This window comes from Mustela nivalis (genome assembly GCF_964662115.1).
Source record: "Mustela nivalis genome assembly, chromosome: 4".
In the NCBI taxonomy this organism is placed as follows: domain Eukaryota; kingdom Metazoa; phylum Chordata; class Mammalia; order Carnivora; family Mustelidae; genus Mustela; species Mustela nivalis.
The window spans coordinates 4227335-4254132 of record NC_139023.1 but is presented as its reverse complement, the minus strand read 5'-3'; the positions used below and the strand labels follow the sequence as shown (position 1 = coordinate 4254132).

At 45.7% G+C, this 26798-nt stretch overlaps 1 long non-coding RNA gene across 1 annotated transcript in view; it reads right to left on the bottom strand.

Moving 5' to 3' along the window:
* Nucleotides 1-8067: 8067 nt before the first annotated feature.
* Nucleotides 8068-26798, bottom strand: part of LOC309863319 — a 35779-nt gene continuing 17048 nt past the window's right edge. The window contains exons 4-5 of the long non-coding RNA XR_014310994.1: nucleotides 11072-13155; nucleotides 8068-11020 (exon numbers count right to left, since the gene is read on the bottom strand). This is a non-coding gene — a long non-coding RNA (uncharacterized lncRNA). The remainder of the gene's footprint in view (nucleotides 11021-11071; nucleotides 13156-26798) is intronic.

Sequence of the window (26798 nt, the reverse complement as noted above, 5' to 3'; positions counted from 1 at the left end):
ACAGATTTGCTTTGCAGAGTCAATATCTAACTAATTTCTTCAAACTTCATGAAAAATAATAAACCAGAATCTCCTCCTGGGAATACAGTAGCACGTATTCATAAACTCATAGCATTTTAAAGCTGGAGGACTCTTAGCAGACGAGGGACATCGGCGTGCTTCAGAACGCTGCTCAGCGGCCGAAGGAGCTTTCGAAATTTTAAACTATTGTTTTAAGAACATCCCATAAAGGAAATTATTTAGCAAAATACATCAGCTGGCTCACTGAATCCCCACCTATTATACGAATTTATTCATCTTAGCCAAGTCAATTTTAGGAGGCACAGAATAGAAATTCAGATAACCTACGTGACGGATTCCAAGTGAACAGCATGAATCTTTCATGAGAGAGAGAGGACAGGCAGGCGAGCGGCTAAAGAAGTAAGGCTTAGCGTTTGGCCTGGTTGATTATTTCTTTTCCCAGCTGGAAAATATTTTTTGAATTCTGCCCAGTTCCTCTCGAGGTAGACCGATGTTAAACAGAAAAAAGTGGTGATGTGCTTTTGTTCGGTTTGGTCTCATGGGGGACGTCCTGTAATATTTCCAGCCAGTTGCTATGGAGGGAGCCAGCAGCCAGTTCAGCTCCTAACTCCAGGCTGGCAGTGCTGTGGGGTGATCTTCCGGTAGCAATTCCCAGATCCCTGAGTGCCGGAATCGTGCAGTCGAGGGAAAAAGCCAGGAGGAGGAGGACAGCAAAGTTTACCAACTAGGAAACCGCAAAGGGTACACAAGTAAGGTATACTTCTCAAGTTTCACAAGGCGTTCACAAATAGCAGTGACAGATCTGCACCTTCCCTTTCCACGTGCCCTGCCACAAGTATCCCCGGGGAGAGCCCCTACCTGCGCCCTGAGGGCGGGGCCCGGGAGGGAAGTCAGTTAAATTATCTGCGTACTTAGCTGAGCTTGGAAGTAACTCTGAAAAACCATGCTCCACTGTAAAACTTCCAAAAATAGCAATTTCTGAAACATGATTCAGAAAATAATTCTGAATATTCAGAATATATTCTAAAAATAATATTCAGAAAATAACTTTCTGAAAATTCTAACATTTGCTTGGAAAGAGTTAAAGAACTAGGGGCCTTCATTTTGTTTAAATGAGCAAAGAAGTGACAATGACCATCATCGTTAGCCATTCTCTTTTACGGCTCCAGACAGAACTTTTTTTTCTTTTTTCTTTTTTCTTTTCTTTTCTTTTTTTTTTTTTTTTTTCTGCTGTTCAGAGCTTCCTGCTTGGTGTTTGTCTGAGCAGGGAGGAGCCATCATTCAAACCCTGCAGAGACGGACTGCAAGCTAAGGCTTTTCTACACTTTGTTTAATTTTCCTGAAACATCCTTCTCTCCAGAAATGATTTATTGGTGCCCTAGCATGCTTTTCTTCTTACTCAACGCTCCCCTGGGGATGGAGTTAAAACGCCGCTCAGCTGTAATTCTCCTGGGTGGGGAAGTGGTGGTTGGTGGCCATGAAACCAAAGCCCAGATCTGAGCAACTGTGGGATGTTGACTTTCTGCTCGTCTCTCATAAAGGAACCCTCAAAAGCCCGCAGCCGTGCACGAAGAGTGTGCGTCTCGTCTAAGCCTCGCTGGCTTTGTGCTGGCCTTTCCTCAGGCGAGAGTGATCCCGACCAGCAATGTCCTTGTGTCGCGATGCACAAAGCCGGCACGTCCGCCGGAGGATAACGCTGAAGCAGGACTTCTGAGTGGGGGAGGCACCTGGAGAGAGAAGCCAAGCTCTGTACAATGCCTGGTGCTTCCCTCTCATGATGTTTGTTCCAACAGAGGTCGATCATTGTGCATTGTCCCTGTGGGAGTGAATGCAGCATATTATTTTGGGATAAAAATTGAGATTTCTTTTGGTGGTAAAGTATAAGGAAAATAGAAGCTCTCTGTAAGGGATTTCTTAGCTTTCATTTAGACGCTTCCAAAGCATTCTTGTATGAGAGGGAAGATGACATAATAAGTCTTTAAAGATGAAACTGCTCTAATGCCAGAACTGTTCCAGAGCACATCTACGAGAACTACTAGGAGATGTTACCAACGTTTTTAAAAAACTTTTTGCATGTAGCGAACTTCATTGCCTGTTCAGCAAAATGTCTTCCCCTTCTTCCTAAAGGGAACTCAGATTTTTTTTTCCCTCACATTTGCCACGTGCAGGGAGGAGGCTGACCCCAGCTCCGGGGAGACGTGGGACTGGTCTGGGCATCGGACCAGTTCAGGAACGGGCAAGGGACTCCGTTCTGGCCAAGAGGCTGTGAGCGGAGTTTCCTGGAAGATTCGGGGAAGTGATCCCCTGCGGTTCGGAGAACCAGCGTGGATGGGGATAAAGAAGCAACAGCCCCAGCGGCTCTTGCGGTCGTCCTCGATCCACAAACGGGACACAATTGAGGCCGAAGCTGTGGATGGGCCTTGTGACGCCCCCGAGCCAGGGCGTGCGTCAATAAACGTCATCGATGTTTAAAGCACTCAAGCCAAGGCCCTGTTCCAGCTAAAGGCAGCGTCCACGTAGGCTGTTTCCTTCTGCCAAGCGTCCCCGCGAGGTCCGAGTGTCTGCTCTTTCGTCCCCCTTCCCTCGTGTTTACATACGAACCCCGACCTCAGCTCTGACTCGGAGTAGCTCACTCTGACTCCCCGTCTTGCTCTCCTTGGTTCTTCTCTCTGCCCCTGTCCTTTTCGCCTTCTGTTCCCCAGGGGTGTCTTGTATTGTGCTCCCATGACCTCTTCCACTTTGGTTACCCACACCCTCTGCTCCCAGCAATCCCCTCCACAGCTCACCCCGTAAAACCAGAAGTCTGTGTGCTCCGAGACATCCACCCAAAAACTATTTGCAATGAAATACCATTTGGAGGAAGTGCCTTAACCCAGTGGCTTTCAATTATTTTCTTTTTAATTGAAATGTAGTTGACATACCAGATTATATTACTTTCAGGAGTACAACATAGCGATTCAATATTTTCAAACATTATAAAACGATCACCTTGATGGGTCTAGCTATCATCTGTCATGTCACTGTATAAAACTATTACGGTATTACTAACTATATTCCCTGTGCTATAAATTACATCCCCGTGACTCATTTATTTTATTCAAATCTTTTTTTTTTTTTTACTACAAACTGCATTAAGTGTCAATACTTAGTGTACACATAAAACACTGAAACAGAATTTCCCCAAAACACACTTGCATTAACTACCTGTGAGACCTTCTGATATGGTCTATTCTGATCTGTTTAATTTTAAACAATTATTTGTCTCTACTCGTTACACTGATTTCATAGATGGATTGTGACCACCAAAAACACGGCCTTAACCCACAGCAGAAACCCTGCTGGGCATTGTGGCAGTTCTGTGAGGAAGTCTTCGAGAGTAATGAAGGTCTTCTTTAAACCTGAGTAAAATGGTAGTCAACACAGACTGAATGGGTTTCTCTCTGTGTAAGTAAATGCACTTTTTTTTTCCAGAAAAAGCAAAGATTAAGTGAGACTTAATGTATGAGTACTGACAACTGATGTGGTCCTAATAATTTTGGAAGATATTTTTGAAATGACAAATGTATTTCACAAACACCATCATCGTTATTTCTGAAAGGTAGAGATGTTTTCTTCAAAAGCTGTTGGTGTCTCAGAGTCAACTTTTATTTTTAGACTTTTTAAATTTATTTGTCACAGTGAGAGAGAGAGAGTGCACACGAAGGGGGAGCAGCAGGCAGAGGGGGAAGCAGGCTTCCCGCTGAGCAAGGAGCCTCATGCAGGACTCAATTCCAGGACCCCACGATCATGTCTGGAGCCGAAGGCAGATGCTTGACTCACTGAGCCTCCCAGGCTAAGTCCCCTAGAGTCAACTTATTGATTGCATTTGTATATGAGCTTTTTGGGGCCTATTAAATTACATCTGCTTCCTCACTCATTTGGCAGCTTTGCTACTTCTTTAAGAGCGGGAGATTTCATAATGACAGATTATCTGTAAGTGCCATTTCATACTATTGGACTGTGACCAAAATATGTTGGCTTTCCCATTGATAACTAGCTCTTATCAGCTGTAACCACTCTTACAGCCTGTACCATAAAAAGGCCATACATACTGAGCCACAGAATGTGTGAGAATCACATGATATCTAGGAAAGCTCCGGATAAGCTGTAAAGTACAGTGTAAATGTAGAATTATGCATCTTCGAAAGTTAGAAACTCTCTTCACCTCAAAGTCACTCATGAATTTTGATATTCCTATTAATGGTATGGAGTTCTATGAATTTTTTTTCCCCACAATTCTAACACACACACACACACACACACACACACACACACAGCTCTTAAGCCTATATTCAGTACACTGCAGGTTGGGTGATTGTGCATAAGCCTTGAGTTCTCCCTTACAGGATATATGTTTTCTTCTACGCGTAATTGTTTCTAATGTGCTACATTCAGAATTGTTAAATGATGTAGTATAGTCAGTCACAGAAGTTAAGACACAGCCCCAAATGCAGTTTTACCTCTTACTAACTCTATGAACTTGGGTGAGTTACTTAACCTCCTAAGTTCTGACATTCCTCTTTTATAAAATGGGGATAATACAATTCACTTCATAAGGATGTTATAGGCTTGAATTTATCTTTCCTATTAAATTAATTTCTGGATTCACTTATGGATCACCAAAAACAGAGCCTTAACCCACAGTATATACTCTAATATGGCCACATGACAAGTTTACAGTATGTGAGTGTGTATGTGAGTGTGTGCGAGAGTGTGTGCGAGAGTGTGTAGGTATGTAAAGTACTTAGCACAATGATGATACCTAGCAAAAGCTCAATAAATGTTAGCTATTAATAATAATAAAGGACTAGCATCCAAAGTCTAAAAATAACTCATCAAACTCAACATCCAAAGAACAAATAATCCAATCAAGAAATGGGCAGAGGACATGAACAGACATTTTGGAAAGAAGACATCCAGATGGCCAACAGACACATGAAAAAATGCTTAGCATCACTTGGCATCAGAGAAATACAAATCAAAACCATAATGAGATACCACTTCACACCAGTCAGAATGGCTAAAATCAACCACTTAGGAAACAACAGATGTTGGCAAGGATGACGAGAAAGAGGAACCCTTCTACAGTGCTGGTGGGAATGCAAGCTGGTGCAACAACTCTGGAAAACAGCATGGAGGTTCCTCAAAATGTTGAAAATAGAACTGCCCTATGACCCAGCAATTGCACTATTGGGTATTTACCCTAAAGATACAAACGTAGTGATCCAAAGGGGCACGTGCTCTCGAATGTTTATAGAAGCAATGTCCACAATAGCCAAACTATGGAAAGAGCCTACAACAGATGAATGGATAAAGAAGATGTGGTATATATACACAATGGAATACTATGCATCCATCAAAAGAAATGAAATCTTGCCATTTGCAATGACGTGGATGGAACTAGAGAGTACCATGCCAAGCGAAGTAAGTCAATCAGAGAAAGACATTATCATATGATCTCATGGATATGAGAAATTTGAGAAACAAGACAGAGGATCATAGGGGAAGGGAAGGGGAAAATGAAACAAGATGAAACCAGGGAGGGAGACAAACCATAAGAGACTCTTAGTCTCAGGAAACAAACTGAGGGTTGCTGGAGGGGAGGGGGTGCGGGAGGGATGGGGTGGCCGGGTGATGGACACTGGGGAGGGTACGTGCTATGATGAGTGCTGTGAATTGTGTAAGACTGATGAAACACAGACCTGTACCCCTGAAACAAATAATACATTTTATGTTAAAAAAAAAAAGAAGAAGAAAAATAATAACTAACGATAATCATGAAATTGTTGCCTTCAAGCTCCTGCACTGTGCAAAGAGGCAGAAATCCAGGATCTGGTACTTCTCACTTTCTCTCTCCTCTCTCCTCTCTACTGCTTCGCAAACCATCTAGAGACGGATGTCATGGCCCTGTTGTTTAAAATGTAGAATAATACTGCAGCACAGATTTCTAAGTCTTTGATGGGTGGGGGTGGGGGTGGGTGTCTCAGGAGGGACAGGGTGCTAGGGTCTCTCTTCTTGCTAAAGGAACTTCCTTAAAAATAAATATACTGAGAAGTCATGACAGGAAACTTTACAAAATCAAAAGAGGATGTCAGGAAGTGCAGGCTGTGAGGTTGTTTTCATTTCCCTCAGTGTTTTTCTTATTAATCACATATATTTATAACTTTAAAAAGCAGAACATTTCACCATTCCTTCTCCTTGAGACCCAGATTCTAAAGTTTAAAAAAAAAAAAAAAAGTGACTAAGAAAGAACTAGTTTACTACTTTCTGTATGATAAGTGACATTTGAGTCCCTGAGCCTACATTATCGGATATCTGAATAGCACTAGTCGCAGTCATTCACCTTCATTTATAATCTGTTGCATTAAGAGGCACTTCATGCCATTCAGAAAGGAGATAAAAGCAAAGTAGCTAGAAATAGAAACTGAGAAGGAACATTGATTTTTTTTTTTTTTAATTTATCTTTATTTCTTTCCCAGAAGACTGTTCTCAAACACGGGGACCTGAGCAAATCAACAAGCGCCTAACTCTGAAAGCCCACTTCTCCCTCTAAGAATCAAGGCTGCGGGCGCCTGGGTGGCTCAGACGGTGAACCACGCACTGCCTTTGGCTCCGGTCATGACCCCGGAGTCATGGGATCGAGTCCTCGCTCCACCTCCTCGGGGAGTTGGCTTCTCCCTCTGACCTCTCCCTCTTATGTTCTCTCTCTCTCCCTCTCAAATAAATAAAACCTTAAAACATATATCAAGGCCACAGGAAAGCTAGTACTTAGCCGCGGTCTGAACCCTGAGCATTCCCTGTTCGACCCCCTGCGTAGGACCCTGAGGACGCCGCCCGCAGAACTCTGTGCATGCAACGGAGGTCCACATCCTGTGCTTGTTACTGAGCACATTTCCTCCTGCACGTGGAAGCACAATTTATCGACAAACAAATTTCTCGAGTTCCTATTTGGTTGAAAGCCAAAACAAACAACCAAAAAAAGGAGTTTTGCGGTCCTCTGCTTGGCTGCACAGAGCCGTGCTGGTGTGGGTGGGGTCGTCTTCCCGGCTGCACTTGACCTACCGACGCTTTGGGACTCAAGGAATAAAGTGTGGTCCGTCCTTTAAAAATGTATGATCTAAGTCCAAGAGTTCCAAAGGTCATAATTCAGGTCCATGCAGAGAGTTTCTATGTGAGAGGCAGGAAGTTGCCTCCACTCCTTAATAAAATTCCCCGTGAACATGTCTGGAGGACACACGCTCTTTTCCTGGGCACAGGATCCCTTGCTCTGGGAAAACACCCGTGCCCTCTTCCACGGGCTTTGAGAGGAGCTGCCGATCACCGTGCCCACCCCCCACAATGGACACAGGTCTGGCCAATCCTAAATTTCACGTTTCCTGCCACGGAGACACAGATGTTGAGAGAGAGAGACTTTCTCTTGGCTGGGATGCCAGAGCAGGGCAGCAGCCCCCGAGTTCCGAGCCGCCGTCTCCGCCGCGCACAGAGGGAGTGGAGGGGAGCCCCAGCTGTAGGAGGCAAGCCTGAGGGAGCCGGAGGAGCGAGACGAGGAGGAGGACCCAGAAAGTCGGCACTGGGAGAAGGGAAGAGGAGAAATATCTTTCATCTCACCCAGGAGAGCTGTGATCGAAGCCAGTTGATTCCTGAACTCCCTAAATACTCGGGTCCACAGAGTTCCTTTTCTGTTCATGCTAGTTTAAATGAAGGGTCTGCTGGCTCAGTCAGTAGAGCCCGTGCCTCTTGATCTTGGGGTTGTGAGTTCGAGTCCCATGTCAGGTATAGAGATTATTTAAAAATAAATTATCTCAAAATAATATAAAATAAATGAGGCCGAGTGAGTGCTACCTATTGCAGAAGCTGATGTTTCTTCATTCATTCAACAAATGCTTATTGTGTTCCTACCACATGCCAGGCCCTAAATGGGTATAGTAGGAGGGTTGGTCGACACATGGTCTTGCCCTCATTGAACTTATACCCTAGTGGAGAAAACAAACAAAACACACATACACATTCAGTTTGAATATAGATATTTCCTTTTTCATCTTATGAAGGGCAAGAACAGGGCACAGGGAAATAGCAGGGAAGGAGACTGTCGGAGAGAGGACCGTAGTATTAGAAGAATAACATATTATTAGAATAACACGTGAAGAAAACGCAGAGGGTGGTTTGAGAGTGCAGATGAGGCGGACGGTGCAAACTCAGGAAACTTCGTAGTCAGGAGACGAGAAGCTTCATCCCAGCTCCGTCAAAAAACAAGAGCTTTCCTCGTCAAGAAAGAGATAGTAACTACCTTTATTTTTCCAAGGGCTATCACAAAAATCAAATGAGAAGGGGCGTCTGGGTGGCTCAGTCAGCGCGGCGTCCTCCCTTGGCTCAGGTCGTGATCTGGGGGTTCTGGGACGGAGCCCCGCCTCGGGCTCCCTGCTCCACGGGGAGCTGCTTCTCCCTCTGCCTGTCGCTCCCCCTGCGTGGGCGCGCTCTCTGTCAAATAAATAAACAGAATCTTAAAAAATAAAATCAAATGATAAAATATGGCTGCTGCCCATTTGAAAAAAGAAAGGGTGGTTAAAAAGCCAGCGTGCCCGTGACAGGGAGGACAGGACAACCTGGTGCTCCTGTGTGGAAGCCTGGACGCTGTCCCAGGAGGGGGAGGCATCCCAGCGGCTAAAGCAGGACGGACCGTGAGTAACTGGCCCGCCCATGGTCGCTGAGGTGGTTGTTGTATATGTGAAGGACATGCAACACAATCTTTATTTACCGGTTTATTCCATCCTTCGCTGTGTGGATGAGTACATTTTAGTTAATAATTTCCAACATTTGGGGCGCCTGGGTTCAGTTTTTAAGCGTCTGCCTTCAGCTCAGGTCATGATCCCAGGGTCCTGGGATCGAGTCCCGCATCAGGCTCCCCTGCTTGGCGGGAAGCCTGCTTCTCCCTCTCCCGCTCCCCCTGCTTGTGTTCCCTCTCGCTGTGTCAAATAAATAAATAATCTAACGAATAATAATGATAATAATAGTGATAATAATTTCCGAACTGCATTGTTCAGCAATATTCTGAGGAAACCGCTCTCAGTAATTTTAACATAATAATGTTTCATTCAACTGCTTAAGACAGTCTTCCTTTTTGTTTCCCACATGGCTTCTGTGCCTTCCTTTACAGGACACATTAGGTCCTTTGGAAAGAAATGCAAAAAACAAAATAGCAAAGAAGGAGGCACTACCATTTCTCTAATTCTTGAGTTGGTTTTTTAAAAATCCAATCATTCAAATAACGCACTAGTATTGTGAAGAAATTCAAGTAGTACAGAAGGGCCTAAAATCAAATTTCCTCTCCTGAGCTACTCTCTGCGCCCAGGAGTGATCTAGCTTCACAGCTTCCTCCGGATCCTTCCACAGCCCTGTGTATCTGCACAGTCGGCTGAGTCTGGAGGGCGTGAGGTCGTCTCCTGCCCCGAGAAAAAGAAGCAGTCGAGGGGCAGCGTGCGCGGGCCGGCCCCGGGGCCGACCGGCCCTGCGGGTACTGTCCACTTCCAACGTAAGCATCAACCGGCCTGGGATCACATCGGCATCCAGGCAGAATATTCCAGTGTTCCCACTTTCTGGACTCCCTTTCCACGGATCAAAGCAAGCAGCTTGGGATTACGTCCGGCCAGGACGAGCGGAGTAGAGGCATGAATTTGGTTCTCTGGCTGCCGACTGCTCTTCGACTGGTCCCCGCACTCCGGCCCTTGGGACTGTGCTGGGGCGGGCTAGGTGCTTCTCCCACTGAGCGGGGACCGGCGGTGCCTCCAGCCCCAGCAGGGAGACCTGCGGTTCTCTTCCTGGTCGCCCAGCGTCAGCCTGGATGTGGAAGGTCCCTGCCTTTATCCCCTCCCTGTCTGGAAGAGCCCAGCAGTTGGCTTTTTTGAAGACAGATGCTAGGATGCTGGTCTTTTGTCTTTTTAATTCCCTCAGAGTTCTCCTTTTCATAAAAGGGAAGGCAAATGGGCATGAAGAGCATGTCCTACTGGGAAAACCAGCCCTTGGGCTGGGCCGAAGGGGAACGCGAAACTCAGAAGAGAGAGGCTGTGGTGCAGTTAAGGACCACAGAAGTGTGTGCACTGCGTTCTGATGCGTATGCATGACCCTGGCATTGTGGGGAGCGGATCCTGGGAGACTTTAAACAGCAGTGGCAGAGACCAGATTTTCCTTTGAGAAAAATTTCTGATGCCGGCAGTGGTAGGAGGTTGGAGGGGAACAAGCTGGAGGCCGTGAGGGCAGTTAGGAGGCTGTGGTGGTATTTGAGAAGGAGCTGCTGTGGGTCCAGCATCTTAATCCCTTCTTGTACGGGAGGGAGTTTCCATTCTGTTGGCCTGTGCATTGGATCCTGAGCCAATCTGCTGCCGTAAAAGACAGGAGGCCTGATGCAGCCTTGCCTGCAGCTGCGGTTAGGACTTCACGAGGCCAGAGTTCACTGTGGAGGTGCCAGCAAGAACGGGGGCCACAGCGACCCCACAGCTGTGATGCGGGGTCAGCGGGGATGGTAAGGCACCGAGAGGCCACAGGTGGCAGCCGCAGTGTCTTGGGGGCAGTGGCCTGATGCGATGACGTTCGGCTGCAGTTCTGGCTACCAGCGCTCCGTTTCTCCTGCCCGTGCTCTAAGCCGGAGTGTTCAGCTCGCTGAACAATTTTCATTCAATTTTAAAAATAACCCTCTGAGGAGCTAAGGCCGGTGTCACCATTCTCATTAAGGGGAAGAACTGAAACTCTGAAAGGATATGTGATTTGCTTAAAATCGAGAGCCAGTGAGTGGCAAAACCAGCGCTGGGCCCACGGCCGGACGTAGCAGGCTCCGTACTTTTCCACCAGCCCTGCTCCTTGAACTGGGCAGCTCTGAGGACCTGTGGCAAGCGAAGGCGAGTGCAGGAAACTCCAGCTTCCTCCTGGCACAGCCTTCTGGAGTTACGTCGATGTCTATCAGGTTAAGCTTCCTCCTGGCACAGCCTTCTGGAGTTACATCGAGGTCTATTAGGTTAACAATTAGAAGTTGCTATTTAAAACAATACGTAATGGAGTAAAATGCAAATGCTAGGTAAAATTAGCACATTCGAATAAATTTCACCTTGGAAGGAAATAAGCAGCTGGATTCCCGGGGGACACAAGAGCGTTCCTCTCGGTCGCGTGCGCTCTGGTGGAACCTAGAGGGAGGCCCTGAAGTGAAACCTTCGCCAGTCCCTGGGCTAGTGCTGCGATTAGCTCCGTGTCCCCGTTTAATTTAGTAAACACCGTATTTAACCTTATTTATCTGATCTTTGTGTATGTATGTAATAACCTCATCACAAATGTTGTTAAGGCCCAGAAGTCCGGAACATCTTAATAAATGTGTAATAAAATGTATTCGACCAAAGATTGTAGAGATGCAGATGCTCACTAATGCTCACAATACACATGAAACACCGGTAAATCCTCTGCTGAAAAATAAACATAAAATGTAAGATGCCTTTTCCATATCTCCACATGCCGAAATGACTGTGCGTCACCTGGAGATCGTTATGTGCGATGATTTCACAGTGAGGAAACAAAATCCGTTTCAATGAAAGGGTAAGGTAGATATGAACCATAATCATTCTAAATTATAGTCATTAAAATTCTATAAATTCAAAACATTTCAACTCTATAGCTTGGGCAATGAGTCTGTTCTGAGCAGCATTGACCAAATAGTGTTATTTTCAGATGTTCTAAGTATACGAGGTTACGTCTGACCACAAAGTGTTGCCCTCGATTGCTACCACGCGTGCCCAGTTATTGTTCCACGGTTTGTTCAGGCCCTGCTAGGTCTGGAGGCAAAGGGAAGCACCACAGTAACGTGTAAATAAGGAATTATAACATGGTGCAAGATATAATAGTAGAAGCACAAACAAGGCCCAGTGGAAGCATCAGAAAATAAATTCTGCCTACAGGCATCACTGTGAGGCTCATCTTTGTGCTCAGGGTCGACTCAGAGGGTGACAAGAGCAGCTGCGGACAACAGGCTCGGAGGTCGGAGAGGGGGCAGAGGAGAGTATGTTGGGCCAAGAGGAGCTGCATGTCCAAGGACACGGGGACACGAGGACACGCAGTTGTTTCATGACTTCGAAAAATTGCAAGTGTTTTTGCATTTATGGATCCTGACGTTGAAAAGCTGTGGTGGTAGAAAAGTTGGGCAAGCAGGGGACAGGTCGTCATGAAGGACCTTAAATAATCATGCCGTTTGGCTTTAGTGGACCTGGGGAAGACAGGAAGCATCTTGAGGCAGGAGCATAGCAAGAGGATGCTTACCCTTTGGAAAAATGACTCGGAAGATCATGTGGGGAGTAGTTTGGAGAGGAAAGAGACAAAGGGAAGAGTGCAGGTGAAAAGTGACGGAGCCACGTGCAAACAGAGAGGAAGAGATGAGAAAATATGCAGGGAATATTTAAGTGATGGGACCACAGAAAATGAAAATAAAAGGAATGTGACGGGTCAAGAATGGTGAGGACTTAGACAAATGGGTGATTATCAAGTAAAGAAAAATCAATAAAATAAGAACAGAGAAATAACAGATTTGGTGGAAATAAAAATGATCTCACTTTTGGCAGGACTGTGAGCTGTGTGTGCGTCACGCTGCCGGAGCGACAGTGTGGGCCGCGCTATACCTGGAGACCAGGGCCGCCCCAGTGCCTGAAGTCAGTGACAACACGCGCAGCCGTGACCCCTGTGGCACTGAGGGAGCTTGCCCAATAGGGAAAAAGGATTCCCGGCGAACAGTTGGAATGTGCCTCCGGACGGTGAGCAGTCCCCACGTCTTTGTCAACAGTGATGGTCGGAAGGTGTTTTCTTCTTCACGCCTAGCGAGGTGCGCCGGGATGGGGTGACGGAAGGCTGGGCGGCGGGGCAGGAGGCTGGGCTCCCACTCGGGGCTCCCTCAGGAGCTCGCCGCGTGATGCTGAGCCGTCGGCTAGCCATTCCCTTCCCTGGTGTCTTCATCTGTGCAACGCGGGGGCTGCACTGGGTGAGCTTGAGCGTCTGCAACTCTCCAACCGGTTCTGCAGATCTCATGACTTCTGACAGGCTCCAAGGAAGCTCCGGGGAAACCTGAAATAACTGAAAATAGAGATGAAAAGAAATGTGGCCTCGTAAGAGACACAAGCCTTAGAGTTTCCTTATAAATAATGAAAAGCTGACTTAAAAAATATTTTTGCTACACTTTGGGAGCAATTATTGTAGACTATTACGAAATTGTGCGGCCTTTAATTGAAAGAGAATGACACCTGATCACAAATATTTGGGTTTTGATTGACCTTTTGGTCCAAGTTTTTTTTTTTAATTTATTTTTATTATTTTTGAAAACATTTTATTTTTATTCATTTATTTGAGAGAGACAGAGAGCAAGTGAGAGAGAGAGCGTGAGAGGGGGGTGAGGTGGAGGCAGAGGGAGAAGCAGCCTCCCGCGGAGCGGACAGACCAACCCGGGGCTCCATGCCAGGACCCTGGGATCACGACCCGAGCTGAAGGCAGATGCTTAAGCGACAGAGCCACCCAGGCACCCTTGGTCCAAAGTTTTTAGGAAATAACTCTACAAGGTTGTCTCATTTAAAAGCCACCTACTTAGAGCTCATTGCAGTAGGGACTATGTCATAGGTCTGACCTCGTGTGTCCCTTCTGGTCAGTTACGGCTGCTTGTAAATAACAGGAATAGAAAACATCTATTGTGATCGTATTGCACTCGAATCGTGTGTCCTTAGGACGGCAGTTCAGATGATGGCAGAGAAAGATCTTACGAACAGATGAACCTAAGATACTGAGCTGGTACCCGCAAAATATGTGAAGAGTTCTCTCTTTGTGTTCCCCAAAGTGCCAGGTATGGTGGGCCAGAAGCACCGAGGAAACATGGACCGTAGCTCAACCGACAAACCAAACAGCCAGGACAGCCACGCACGGCTGTGTTGTAGTATCTGGCTGAACAGCTTCTGCAACATTGTTTTGTAGTTTTGATTGCGCTGCAGTCCGGCAGTCCCTTCTACGAAGCCCCGGACTGATCATTACTCTCTGAATGTCAGCAGACGATCTTGTCGTGAGGAGCCCTGAGCACACGGGGACTTAGAGCCGTCACGGCTCCGAAAGCCCAGAACATAGAGCTTTGCATTGTGAATAGACCCGTGCCCAGGAACCCAGGTGGCTCAGTGGTGAAGCATCTGCCTTCGGCTCAGGTCGTGATCCCAGAGTCCTGGGACTGAGCCGCGTGTCCATCTTCCTCCTCTGAGGGGAGCCTGCTTTTCCCTCCCCCACTAGCCCCCCTGCTTCTGTTCTCTCTCTCTGGGTCTCTATCTGTCAAATAAATACATAAATAAATCTTTCAAGAAAAATAAAAGAAAGAAAGAAATCTGTGCCAAAAGAGGAGGATTTATCTTAATCAGAGTTTGTGAAAATGTTTAAAAAATAAAAGCAGAGTGGAAAGGTTAAGAGCTAATGCACAGAAATCAATACACATACAACCAGAGCAGAAGAGAACAGCCACTGGAACAGAAGGGAAAAGCAAGCCCAGGAAGAACAAAAAGACGAAGATGAAAGGAAAAAAATCCTAGGAATAAACATGTGTAGGACTGATACGAAGAAAACTTTACAATGCTGCTGCACGATGTGTAGGGAGACTTGGGACAAGCGAAAGTCTTCGATTTTGGAAAGAGATCAAGATAGACTCTTTGGTGAAACCAAATGAGGAGCAGAGCAGCACGTGAAGTATCTTAGTATAAAAAAGAAAAATGAGAATCTGCATTTCTATTTTCTTGTGTATGAAGAAACTCTGAAGAGATGCCTAAGAAACCTTTTATGAAGGGAATGGAAATTGCGCAGATAAGGGACGGGGGGACGGGAAAGGGAGACAGGATTGTTCATCCCCATTAGAGAGCACCTCCACACTCCGTTTTGTAACTAAAAAGCATTCCGTTCCGTGTTTGCACTACAGTTTGTATACTCAGACTCCTGCCGATATGTCGTGACATCAGTTCCAGGCATTTGCTATTACAATCCATTCTACTATTAATCATATAAATGATTACCTTTTCAAGAAAAGGTATTAAACCATAAGTAAAACTTCCAACCATAAAAAGTTGCAGAAATAAGAACAGGACAGTTTCAAATGAAAGCTCCGGCGTCTTCAACGTAAAGGACAGTTTCAAATGAAAGCTCCGGCGTCTTCAATGTAAATGGTGAAGTTCAGGACGGCAAGTCTTGGAAGGAGGAAGTGTTGAGCATGTCTCCCTGCCCACTCCCCGCCCATTCCCACGGCCCCAGAGTCCAGAGCGCTCTGGCCTATGCATGAGGAAGCATCCCGGTGCCTGCAGAGCAGGTGAGAAGCGCGTCCAATGACTTCGTCCACGCAAGTTTGCACAGGGCTCCAGTTTACAGAGCTGATGACTCAGCTGTCATCACGCTCAGTGTCTCCTCCCACGGAGGCTACTTTGCTCGACGGCTAGGTGTGGCAAGCTATTTATTGAAATATTAACGTCTACGGGCTCTCTCTTTGGTTTTCTCCCTACATCTGACGCAGAGAGCTCCCTTTCCGTCCCGTGTCGCGGAGATGGCTTGAAGCTGACTGGAAAGCAGCAGCTTCCTGAGAAAGCCTCTCCGTTCGTTTATAAAGACCGTAGCTCACACAAGGGACGGGGCTCGATATGCCGAGTGAAGAAAGGAGGGAGGCGAGTGCTTCTGGAAGTGGCAAGAGGAGAAGCCGGCAGACAGCGGGCTACGGGTGCTCAAAGTTGCAGGGACCCAGCCCCGGCTCCCTCCCTGAGCCGTAGAGGGAGTGGCTGCCTGGCTTCTGAACTCGAGGTAACCAGGGCCCCAGCCCTGGTTGTCTCTTCGTCCAGTGAGTGGTCCAGGAGCAACTTCTCACTGGACCTCAAGGAATTGTTGACACCGTCAGGGTGTCAGCCGCCAGCATGGACTGGAGAATAGAGTTGTTTTCTCTGTGGCTCGGTTAGAAATCCTTTAAGCAGTAAATAATGAGAAACTCACCATACAGTGGCTTAACAAAGAGTAGGTATTTCTTTTTCCTCTCACAGGAAGAAGTTCTAGAAGGAAGTGGCTCACGGAGCTGGTTCAGTGGTTCAACGATGCTGGGGCCACCAAGTGTGCAGCTCTCCTGGGCCGTCCTTCATGACTGCAAGATGGCTGCTGTGACACCATGTCCCTATTAAGTCCGGAGAATAAGAGGAAGAGAGAACTCGAAGGTCTTCACCCATTTTGTCAGGAAAAACAAGTCGTTTCCTACACCCGCAGCAGAAAGAAGTTCTCTTACCTCTCATTAGTCAGGACCATCACTGACCACTTCTCTACGGCTCACATCAAGGAAGGTGGCAAAGCAAAAGGTACTTGGGGACACCTGTGGGTTGGCCAAAGCCGCGGTGACTGCTACACCCAATCTGGGGACACTGCATGCGCATCCTGAGTCTTTATGATCAGCGGGTGATGAAATCCCCAAAGACTCAATCTTCCTCCACCTAGTGAGGTACCGTGGGAGTAGAATGAATTTTAAAGAAACCAACGAAGATGAAATAAACACATTCTTTTTAATCAACAACAAAATAAAAGGTAAAAGGTGATGCTTCTTGCATGTCAGAGTCTGCGGTTGTAAATTCATTACATCTTGCACAAGCATCAGTGATCTTAAAAAAAAAAAAAGAAAAGAAAAAGAACTTTGCCTTTGAGGGGTCAGTTTGAAACAAAGGGAAGACAGGAAGGAAAGAAAAGGGAAAGAAGCAGCAGCAGAAAAAGCTTCCTCACAAGCAGTTACCAAACCTGTTCATCTTGGGCCTGAGAACTCAACTGCGGACATTTACACACTAGCAATGAACATGAACCCAGTTTACGAGGCATGTTTGAGTGAAGGTCAACATTATTTCCACATAGTCATAGAACCTCTAAAATTTGCACACAGGTGGCTGCAGAGGGGCTCTTTCCACGTCTCACCTAACTGCATAATGCCTGTACTTTAAATATCAGATCTGAGTCTCTCTGTGTTAAATGGATCGGTTCCCCCAAACCTAATCTTGCCCGGCAGGTGGCCCGTATTTCTGAATGTCTGTTCTGTGCTTGCGTTCCTGCGGACTTGACTTCCGCTTTATTTTTAACTGGCATCAGACTAGTTAACTCGGTTGTCTCTTAGCCCTGGTTCTGGATCCCTCTCTTCCTTCTTCCCGGCTCTGCTTGGGTGCTCTCTTCTGCTCTTCCAAAGAATGTGTGTGTCTCCTCACCCGCTGGCTGTCTTCTCTCCCCAGAGGTAGCGCGAGGGCGGCAGTCTCAGGGGTGGCAGCCGAACGTGGGACCGACCAAGCAAACAAGCCACTGCTTGTTAGAGAGAGAGATCATTAACTTCAGATCATTAAGAGCAACTCGTCAGCTTATCTCTCTCAAACCTGGGATAAGGAAGTCATTTCCCAGTGCTAACCCCAGGCCAGCTACAACGTCTATGCATCTGACCGGGATCGATGGAACTGATGGGCGGCCCTTGGAACTTCTCCCCGGATCATCTCTATAACGTGAAATTCCATATCATGGAATTATTGTTAATATTAACAAGAAGGGTGTTTGGAGCTCCTAAGGTGAAATACGTCACGTGACTGGAACATCCTGGAATGTTCTGGATGGAACTGGAAATCCGTTTGGGAAGACGGGGTGTGGATACAGGGAACATCACCTTTATCGCAGGGCCAAGATCTCGAAGGCCTGTGGGTTTAGTCTCGCTGGTATGTAGCTACGGACAGGGCCCAGCACTTTTTGAACACGGCTTCTCCCGCTTGAAAAGGAGGAGTAATTAGTTTTCTTCTGCGTGTGTGATGCATGTCCTTTAAAGAGCAGATGTGGCACAAAGCCAGTGAACCTTCTGGGACCCCTTTCTCACCTGAGCCCCTTCCAAAGTTCCATACGGCCTGTTTTGTAACTTCACATCACTTTTCTTAAAGAAGACCGCCCTAAGTTGTATAAGCTTCAGGCTTCACAAAATCCGGGTCTGTACCTTATCCAGTACATGCTAGCACTTTCCATTTTCAATTTTTAGTTATATCCAGTATTTTATTGGAAATGAGCAAATACATTAGTGGCATCATTTTAAAAAATAACTCATTTTATTTGCTTCCAGTTTTATGATTAATTTTGTAGTTAAATTTAACCATTTGGAGGCATTTTCATATAACCTCCTTTGATGACAATTCAGCCATAGCTTTAAAAATCATAAATATATTGCACAGTTATCTGTTGCCATATCTACAAAACTGTTTAGTAGCCAAAGATCGAAAACACCCTAAAAGTTATCAATAAAAGACTCATGAAATAAATTATGGTACATCTGTATAAACGTTGTGCAGCTATTTATAAATGAGAAAGACCTCTATGTACCGATATGGAAAGGTTTCCCAGATACATTGTTAATAAGTATAAAATGATGACTCTAACATGCTACCTAGTGCAGTAAAAGGGGGGGTAAGAATTTCTATTTACAGTGGCTTGTGTTTGCATAAAGTAGTTTTGAAAGGACATATAAGGAACTAATACATTACCAGTGGTGGTGTGAGTTTGGGAATTGGGCGGGTGAGAAAACAGCAGCGGAAGTGAGATCTTTCACAGTTTTATGCATTGTGTGTCCAAAGCCATTGAATGTATTACTCACAAAGTCGAATCAGAAAGAAACAAGAAACTGTCCTCGCGTTCTTCTCCTGCCTCGGTCTCTCTGTACCCTGGGACCCCTCCAAGCCTAAGTGTCATTGTCAACGACTTCATGAAGCTTCCCGTGGAGGGAGAACCTCCCCACTTCCTCAGCTCCCCTCGCAACAGCGCTGAAACCAATGTCCGTTAGGAAGAATCACTCCCCAGGCTGCGCGATTCTTACTTAGAAGCGTCATTTTCCAGGCTATTCTGTTTGCCTCCGGCCATTCTTGCCCTCACCTCTAACGACCTTCACGTTGTACTTTCCTCAGCCTCTTGAACAGGCTACCTTCCCTCCCACAAAGACGCTTTCCCTGACGCCCTTGGCTTTGTTGGGCTACCCTGCTTTTCTTTCCCATCCCTGTGCATTCCTTGTCCAAATCCTTAGCTCACTTGTTGTTCCTCATAATACGGGTCTTCCCCGCTCAGGATTCTGGACCAAAGGCTCCAGAGCTGCATCTGCATCTGCATTGTTCACGTCTGTGTTCCTGGCGCTTGATCCAGTTCCTCCCTAGCAAGAGTTAGCTAATAAGTATCGGCTGAAGAGGAACTAGTCTCCTCCTCAGCAGAGTGATGTCCTCGCGGGTAAGATATGTCTTCCTCTGTCGCACACATAACACATGACAATAGTGTTAACATAAAAGACGGGGCTTCAAATGAGAGCTGCCATTCCCGGCTCTGGCATCTTCCCTTTTAGCCTCCCTGGGCTTCCGAGACCTCATCTACAACAATATTTTCATTCCTTCTGTTGTTCAGTAAATATTCCCTGAGAGCCAGCCCTCTGCCAGGCACTATTCTAGAACCTGTGGAAACAGAAAAGAGCTCACTCTCTGCAACACGGATTCTAACTGGGACGGGGAGGGGGTGTGCAGGGGTGAGTTAGGTACAGAGGAGCACAATAAACCCTTCATCCAAGTAAGCAAAAATGTTCAAGTAATGATAGAGGCAGCAAAGCACAACGGAGGGTAGTTAATTCAGAGCAGCCCCGTCCATGTTGATACAAAAGTTGGGTATTCCTCCTTTCTGATGGAGGCATAATACTCCATAGTGTATATGGAACACATCTTCCTTATCCATTTGTCCGTTGAAGGGCATCTTGGTTCTTTCCATAGTTTGGCGACCTTGGCCATTGCTGCTATGAACATTGGGGTGCAGATGGCCCTTCTTTTCACTACATCTATATCTTTGGGGTAAATACCCAGGAGTGCAATGGCAGGGTCATAGGGAAGTTCTATTTTTAATATCTTGAGGAATCTCCACACTGTTCTTTAAAGAGGCTGCACCAACTTGCATTCCCACCAACAGTGTAAGAGGGTTCCCCTTTCTCCACATCCTCTCCAACACATGTTGTTTCCTGTCTTGCTAATTTTGGCCATTCTAACTGGTGTAAGGTGGTATCTCAATGTGGTTTTAATTTGAATTTCCTTGAGGGCTAGTGATGATGAACATTTTTTCATGTGTCTGATAGCCATTTGTATGTCTTCATTGGAGAAGTGTCTGTTCATATCTTCTGCCCATTTTTTGATATGATTATCTGTTTTGTGTGTGTTGAGTTTGAGGAGTTCATTATAGATCCTGGATATCAACCTTTTGTCTGTACTGTCATTTGCAAATATCTTCTCCCATTCTGTGGGCTGCCTCTTTGTTTTGTTGACTGTTTCATTTGCTGTGCAGAAGCTTTTGATTCTGATGAAGTCCCAAAAGTTCATTTTTGCTTTTGTTTCCTTTGCCTTTGGAGACATATCTTGAAAAAAGTTGCTGTGGCTGATATCGAAAAGGTTACTGCCTATGTTCTCCTCCAGGATTCTGATGGATTCCTGTCTCACGTTGAGGTCTTTTATCCATTTTGAGTTTATCTTTGTGTATGGTGTAAGAGAATGGTTGAGTTTCATTCTTCTGCATATAGCTGCCCAGTTTTCCCAGCACCATTTATTGAAGAGACTCTTTTTTCCACTGTATATTTTTTTCCTGTTTTGTCAAAGATTATTTGCCCATAGAGTTGAGGACAACTTCTCTGAGGAGATAATGTCTGAAGTGAGTTTTGGTGTAGATTAAATGAGATAGTGTCTGCCAACACATTAAAATAACAACCAGCATATCATGAACTTTGATAAATGGTAACTATCAGTATGACTGAACATTTGTCAAGAGAATGAACCAAAAGTATGTGAAACTATAAGCAGATTCTCTTTAATACAAAAATGCTCTAATCATAATATGTTTTCCTATAGTGTGTTATTGAAGTCAGCAAGCTCTCTTCTGGCTGCAGGAATCTCCTTTTCTTACTGAAATAGTTGATGCTCCTCCAAAGCCGTACAATCAGTCCCCTGGGGTGATGTCATTACTCAGTGTCCAACGCTGTACTCAGAAATCACGGGAACACATGTAACATTAGTGTTCACATGTTGATACCGTATTCTTTATGGTCCTTAGAACCTATGAGTTTTTACATGTCTGTGACATCTGAGCTGAAGGAAAACAGAGTTGGGGTACAGAGCTCAGTGAGGGAGACCACGGATGTGTCAGGACAGACCTACTCCTAAAGTATAAAAAGTCTCTGATAATCACATGTTCCTGATGAGGTAGTAAAATCGCTGTTATATATTGGCTGGTATGTGACATGGGGTAGGATTAAGGACCTCCCCTGTGTCAGGTGCTTCTCATTTAATCTCCAAGAAATATATCTTAGGTTGGGTTCCCAGAGCTGAACCTCAGATGGGGATATGACTTCCAGGTAGAGTCTCTACTTAGGCTGAGGAACCGCGGAAGTTTGGGAGGGTATCCCTACATGTGTCCCCATTGAGGCAGGGGTTGGGTGTGTCCACACGCACACACGCACACACACACAAATAATAAACAGGACCCAAAGAACCTAGATGGAACACGGACCATGTCCTCTGTGGTACTCACGTCCCTGACTTACATAAGAGGAAATCCGGGAGCTCGTGCACTCAGAGCGGTCAAACACTTTGCTCCAGGTCAGCCATATAGTAAGTGGCAGATACAGACCCAGACAGGCCTGACACCACAGTTCACGTTCATTTCCCTCGACCAAATGCACCTCCATCTCCTGACCGGCAGCCACGAACTGAAACGTAGCCTGCGTTTATGGAAATCGATATTCTCACCTAGCTCTCTGAGGCAGAAGACTATCAGGAATTGCGTTTATGGAAATCGATATTCTCACCTAGCTCTCTGAGGCAGAAGACTATCAGGAATTGCCCCAAAACACTGTATCAGGGAATCTTTAGAAAAGCAACTCTCCAACAGATAAAGAGTGCAAGCCAAATATGTAATTTACAATTGGCCAGTGGCCACCATAAAAGGATAAAAGAAATAAATGAAATTAAATTTAATGGTGCACTTTATTTAGCCCAGTATATTTAAGATGTGATTTTGAAATGTAGTCAATATAGAAATTTAATAAGATCTTTACATTTTTTTTCATACAAAATATTTTTCTGTATTTTACACTCAATGTGGTTGTAAAATATTTATCAAAAAATACTTAATGATGGGGCACCTGGGTGGCTCAGCAGGTTAAAGCCTCTGTTTTCAGCTCAGGTCATAATCCCAGGGTCCTGGGATCGAGCCCCGCATCGGGCTCTCTGCTCCACGGGGAGCCTGCTTCCCCACCCCACCCCCCGTCTCTCTCTCTGCCTGCCTCTCTGCCTAATTGTGACCTCTCTGTGAAATAAATAAATAAAATATTTATCAAAAAATACTTAATGGGACTTGGGTTTCATAAAATTTACAGCTAAAAAAAGGGTAGATTTACATAGCCGAGTTGGACTAAACATCCTTAGACGTTCTCATAATAAAATTGAGTATCATTTTTTAATTTAAATCAATTAAAATTAAATATTAAAAATATCCAGGCCTTCAGTCACAACGACCACATTTCAAATGCTCACTAGTTTCAGGTGGCGACGAGGTACCATCCAGAACAGTACGGAAACTTAGCCTGCGAGGAAGTACAGGATGTGATCCTCTATACCATCAGGGACCGAACCGGTAGGTCTCTCCGCAAACAAATATTGGTATCTATCATGTGTTGCACATAGTAAACATGATGATGAAACAGAACACCCTTGGCCGGAAACAGTTCCTGTACAAGGGCTTCGTGACTGAAGTCACTCGGAAGGAATGAGAACGAGCCATGTTAATAGTTTGGGACCAGAGCCACTCAGGAAGGAGGTAGACTTGGCTTGTGCTCGATCTTTGCTACGTGCCATGTTTTATTGCCTACGTGTCATACTTTATTTTCATCTCTGGAGACCTGGTCACCTGGTTTCAGTGCATTTTGTAATCTGGTAAAAAGCTCTGTCTCAAACCAAGAGTGCTGCTAAGTGGCCATTTTGACCCCATAACCTCATCAGTACTAGAAGTACTAGAAGACCCAGTGGTACTAGACGCAGTGGAACTAGAAGCACAGTCGGGTGCTAAGACGTGGGAACACTAGAAAGAAGCTGGCGTGTTTTTAAACGCACGTGCAAGTTTATGCTGAAAAGAAATGAGCACATTTTCAAAAGGCATGTGCAAAATTGTTCATGGCAACAGTATTCTTAATTGCCAAAAAACTTGATTTAAACACACATCAGCAGTAGAATGATTTGTTTTAAAGATTTTATCTATTTGAGAGAGAGAGAGAGAGAATGCGCACGGGACAGGGAAGGAAAGGGGCACAGGGATCGGGAGAAGCGGACGCCGCTGCGAGCAGGGAGCCTGACTGCACGCGCCTCCCGCCCAGGACGCCGGGATCATGACCTGAGCTGAAGGCAGACGCTTCAGCTGAGCCACCCAGGCGCCCCAATGGTAGAATGATTTAATAAATAGTGGAATTCTCTGGACTACTCATGCAGTAAAATACCACACAGCAAGGAGAATGAAAAACCTATGATTATATCCATCATTATGAATAAATCTTATAAACACACTGAGGAAAAGAAAAAGCCAGATAAAAGAATTAAAAAGTGTAGGATTCCCTTCATATCAAATTCAAAAATAGGCAAAACTAGTTTCTAATTTTAACAGTTATAGGAGGGGGGACAGGGAGTTGTGATAAAAAGTGGCTTGAGGGGGCACTTGGGGGGCTCAGTTGGTTGGGCAACTGCTTCGGGCTCCCTGCTCTGTGGGGAGTCTGTTTCTCCCTCGGACCTCTCCCCTTTCATGGTCTCTCTCTCTCAAATAAATAAATAAAATCTTTAAAAAAAAAAAAAGAGTCAAAAAAAAAAGATGTGGCATGGGTGGGAATCCTGGAATGCTGGCAAAAATTCTATTTCTTAATTATAAGTTGTTATACCGCTGTGTGGGATGAGAATTGTTATGACGGCTGCAGTTTCTCTATGTCTGTTCTGTATGTGTATGTATATATGTTAATTAATATGTATTTACTTATTTTTCTTCTGAAGACCAACAGAGTTCTGATGCTCGTTCTGGAACTCTAGAGACAAACTGGACATGTGTAAGAAAATCAAAATTATTCTAGCTGATGATTCTACTTTCTTAAAATCACAAAGAACTCTTTTGGAAGCAAAGGAGAACCAAGCTGGCCATAGAGACTGGGAGTTGATGAGGTTAGCAGGTGACAAAAAAGACAACTTAGTTCTCTTTGAGGTTTCTGGGCCTGGCACGTCCTTCCCTCACCTCTGTCTAATGAAATCCTAACTTCCTTTAAGTTCCATTGAGTAACAATTCCTCCAGGAAGGCTTCCTGGATTTCCCTAAACAAAAGTTATCTCTCCTTCTAAATTTGTAGGACACTTGTCAGTTATTCATCACATATTACCATGCTTTATAGCACTTAAAAACTTGGGCAAGGAGTCCCCAGGGTAAAAGACATGTTTCTACCACTCATGTATGACCTGAAGAAATTGCTTCGGCACTCTGCATTCATTCCCTCAGTTGTAAAATGGAGATGATAACAATTGGACCTCCCCCATCAGGTGCTGTGAAAGATAGAATAAAACAATGGGTGTTAACTGTTATTGCTATTGCTGTTATTACTGTTATCTCTTCTAGCAGATAATGGGTTCCTGGAAAACATGGAACGTGACTTAGGGGCTCCACTACACACACCCCATGTTGGCTTGCTTTAAGCAGTCACGTTCCTTTCTCTTTTCCGACGAGCCTAATCTCCCCAAGGACAGGGAAAACAACCTCAGGTGACCCTTCACACTGTATAGTGGTGGGATTCAGGCTATGTAGATGCTTAGTAACGGTTCAAATCTACTTGCCCTTCCTCATTTGGCCACACCCTAAACAGTCAAAAGAGAACGTCCATAAACTCACACCACAAAGTTTCTTACCTCGGAGGGGACCGACCAAGCATTCCTGTTTGCCGTGGGCTACGTGCGTTTGGGCACTGAAAGCCTCATGATCTCCGAAAACCCTCAGTCCCAGACACACCAGGGTGGTTGACCCCTGCCCGCGTCTGTGCCCGACCGCTCGCCTCACCCGCTGCCTTTATGGGTGAGCGATGGTTCTTCCTTCTGCCTAAAGCCAAGCCCTCATCCGGTTGGAGTTTCTTCTGCTGCTCAGGGCCTGGGGGCTCTTGAAATGCGCTCTCTCCTTCTGCATCGTCCTCTCTGAACCATTCCCATCAGCATACAAACATGCTGTCATTTCTCCTACTTTAAAAAAGCCTTAAAACATCAAAACAAAAAACAACAATAGCAATAACAACAAGAAGCCTGGAGCCTCCATCTCCCTCAAGCCACCACCCCTCCCCCCCACTTCTTGGCTCCCTTCAAAACCAAACTCCTTAAAAGAGCCGTTCATGCCCAGTCTCCAATTCCAATGCCCCCACTTCCCATTCTTGTTCAACCACTTTAACCAGGCTTTTGTTCCCAGCTCTCCTTAGATGTAGGTCTTGTGCTGAGTTTGCCAACGATCTACAACTTTCCCAGATGGCTGTATTATGAGAAATGAAATTCTATTGTTTTGAGCCATTGTATTTTCTTTTTCTTTTTTAAGATTTTATTTATTTATTTGACAGACAGAGACCACAAGTAAGCAGAGAGGCAGGCAGAGAGAGAGAGGGGGAAGCAGGCTCCCCCCTGAGCAGAGAACCCGATGCGGGGCTCCATCCCAGGACCCTGAGATCATGACCTGAGCGGAAGGCAGAGGCTTAACCCAATGAGCGCCCCCAGGTACCCCTACACATTAATTTCTATCCCTAAACAATCTCCCCCTATCAGAAAGCTGTTCTCCATTCTTCTTGCTCGACCACACACCATGAAATCATCCCCACACCATTCCTTCTCTCCGATCCCACATCCAGTCCACCAACAACGGCCATCTCTTGGCAGCATCTCTTGCCAGATATTGCAAAAGCATCCTCACTGCTTCCACGCTGGCCTCCCGGTCTATCCTCAATCCCGGAGCCAGAATAATCCTCTAACATCACAGGTCGGTGTAAGTCACTCTTCTGCTCAAACCTTCTCCCCGTGGTTTCTTGTCTCACTTGGAATAAAATCCAGAGCACTGACCTTGGCCTACAAAGCCGAACGGTCCGGCCCATTGCCGGTCTGACCTCATCTCCCGCCGTTCTTCCTTGTTGTGCCTCACGGGCCTCCTCACCCTCCGCAAACACACTTACCCACTTAAGCCTCTGGCCGTGAACGTGCTGATCCTCCCGCCCAGAAGGCTCTGCCCTAGACCACGACATGATTGCTTCCACACTTCCTCAGTCTCTCCTCAAATTTTAAATTCTTTCCCTTGGCTTTTAAATCGGTCATTTATTGATATAAGAAATACTTTCCATGCAACAGACACTGTGGGAACATGAAGATGAATATGACATCGACTCTGCCCTCCCCAAAACTCCTAAATTGGACTGGCCTTTTCAGAAGGTTTCCCGGGGGACGTGACCCTAAGATGAATCTGGAAGAAAAAATAGGAGTGAGAGGGGGAAGGCGGGACACAGCGGACGCCTTCGAGAGAGAGAGTGTAGTGCTCGTGTGTGGGTATGGGGCCGTGCGCCGCACTCAGAGGCTACAAGAGCAGCCTTTTCCAGCGCGGAGTCGGGTCCCGGGCTGTAGGGTC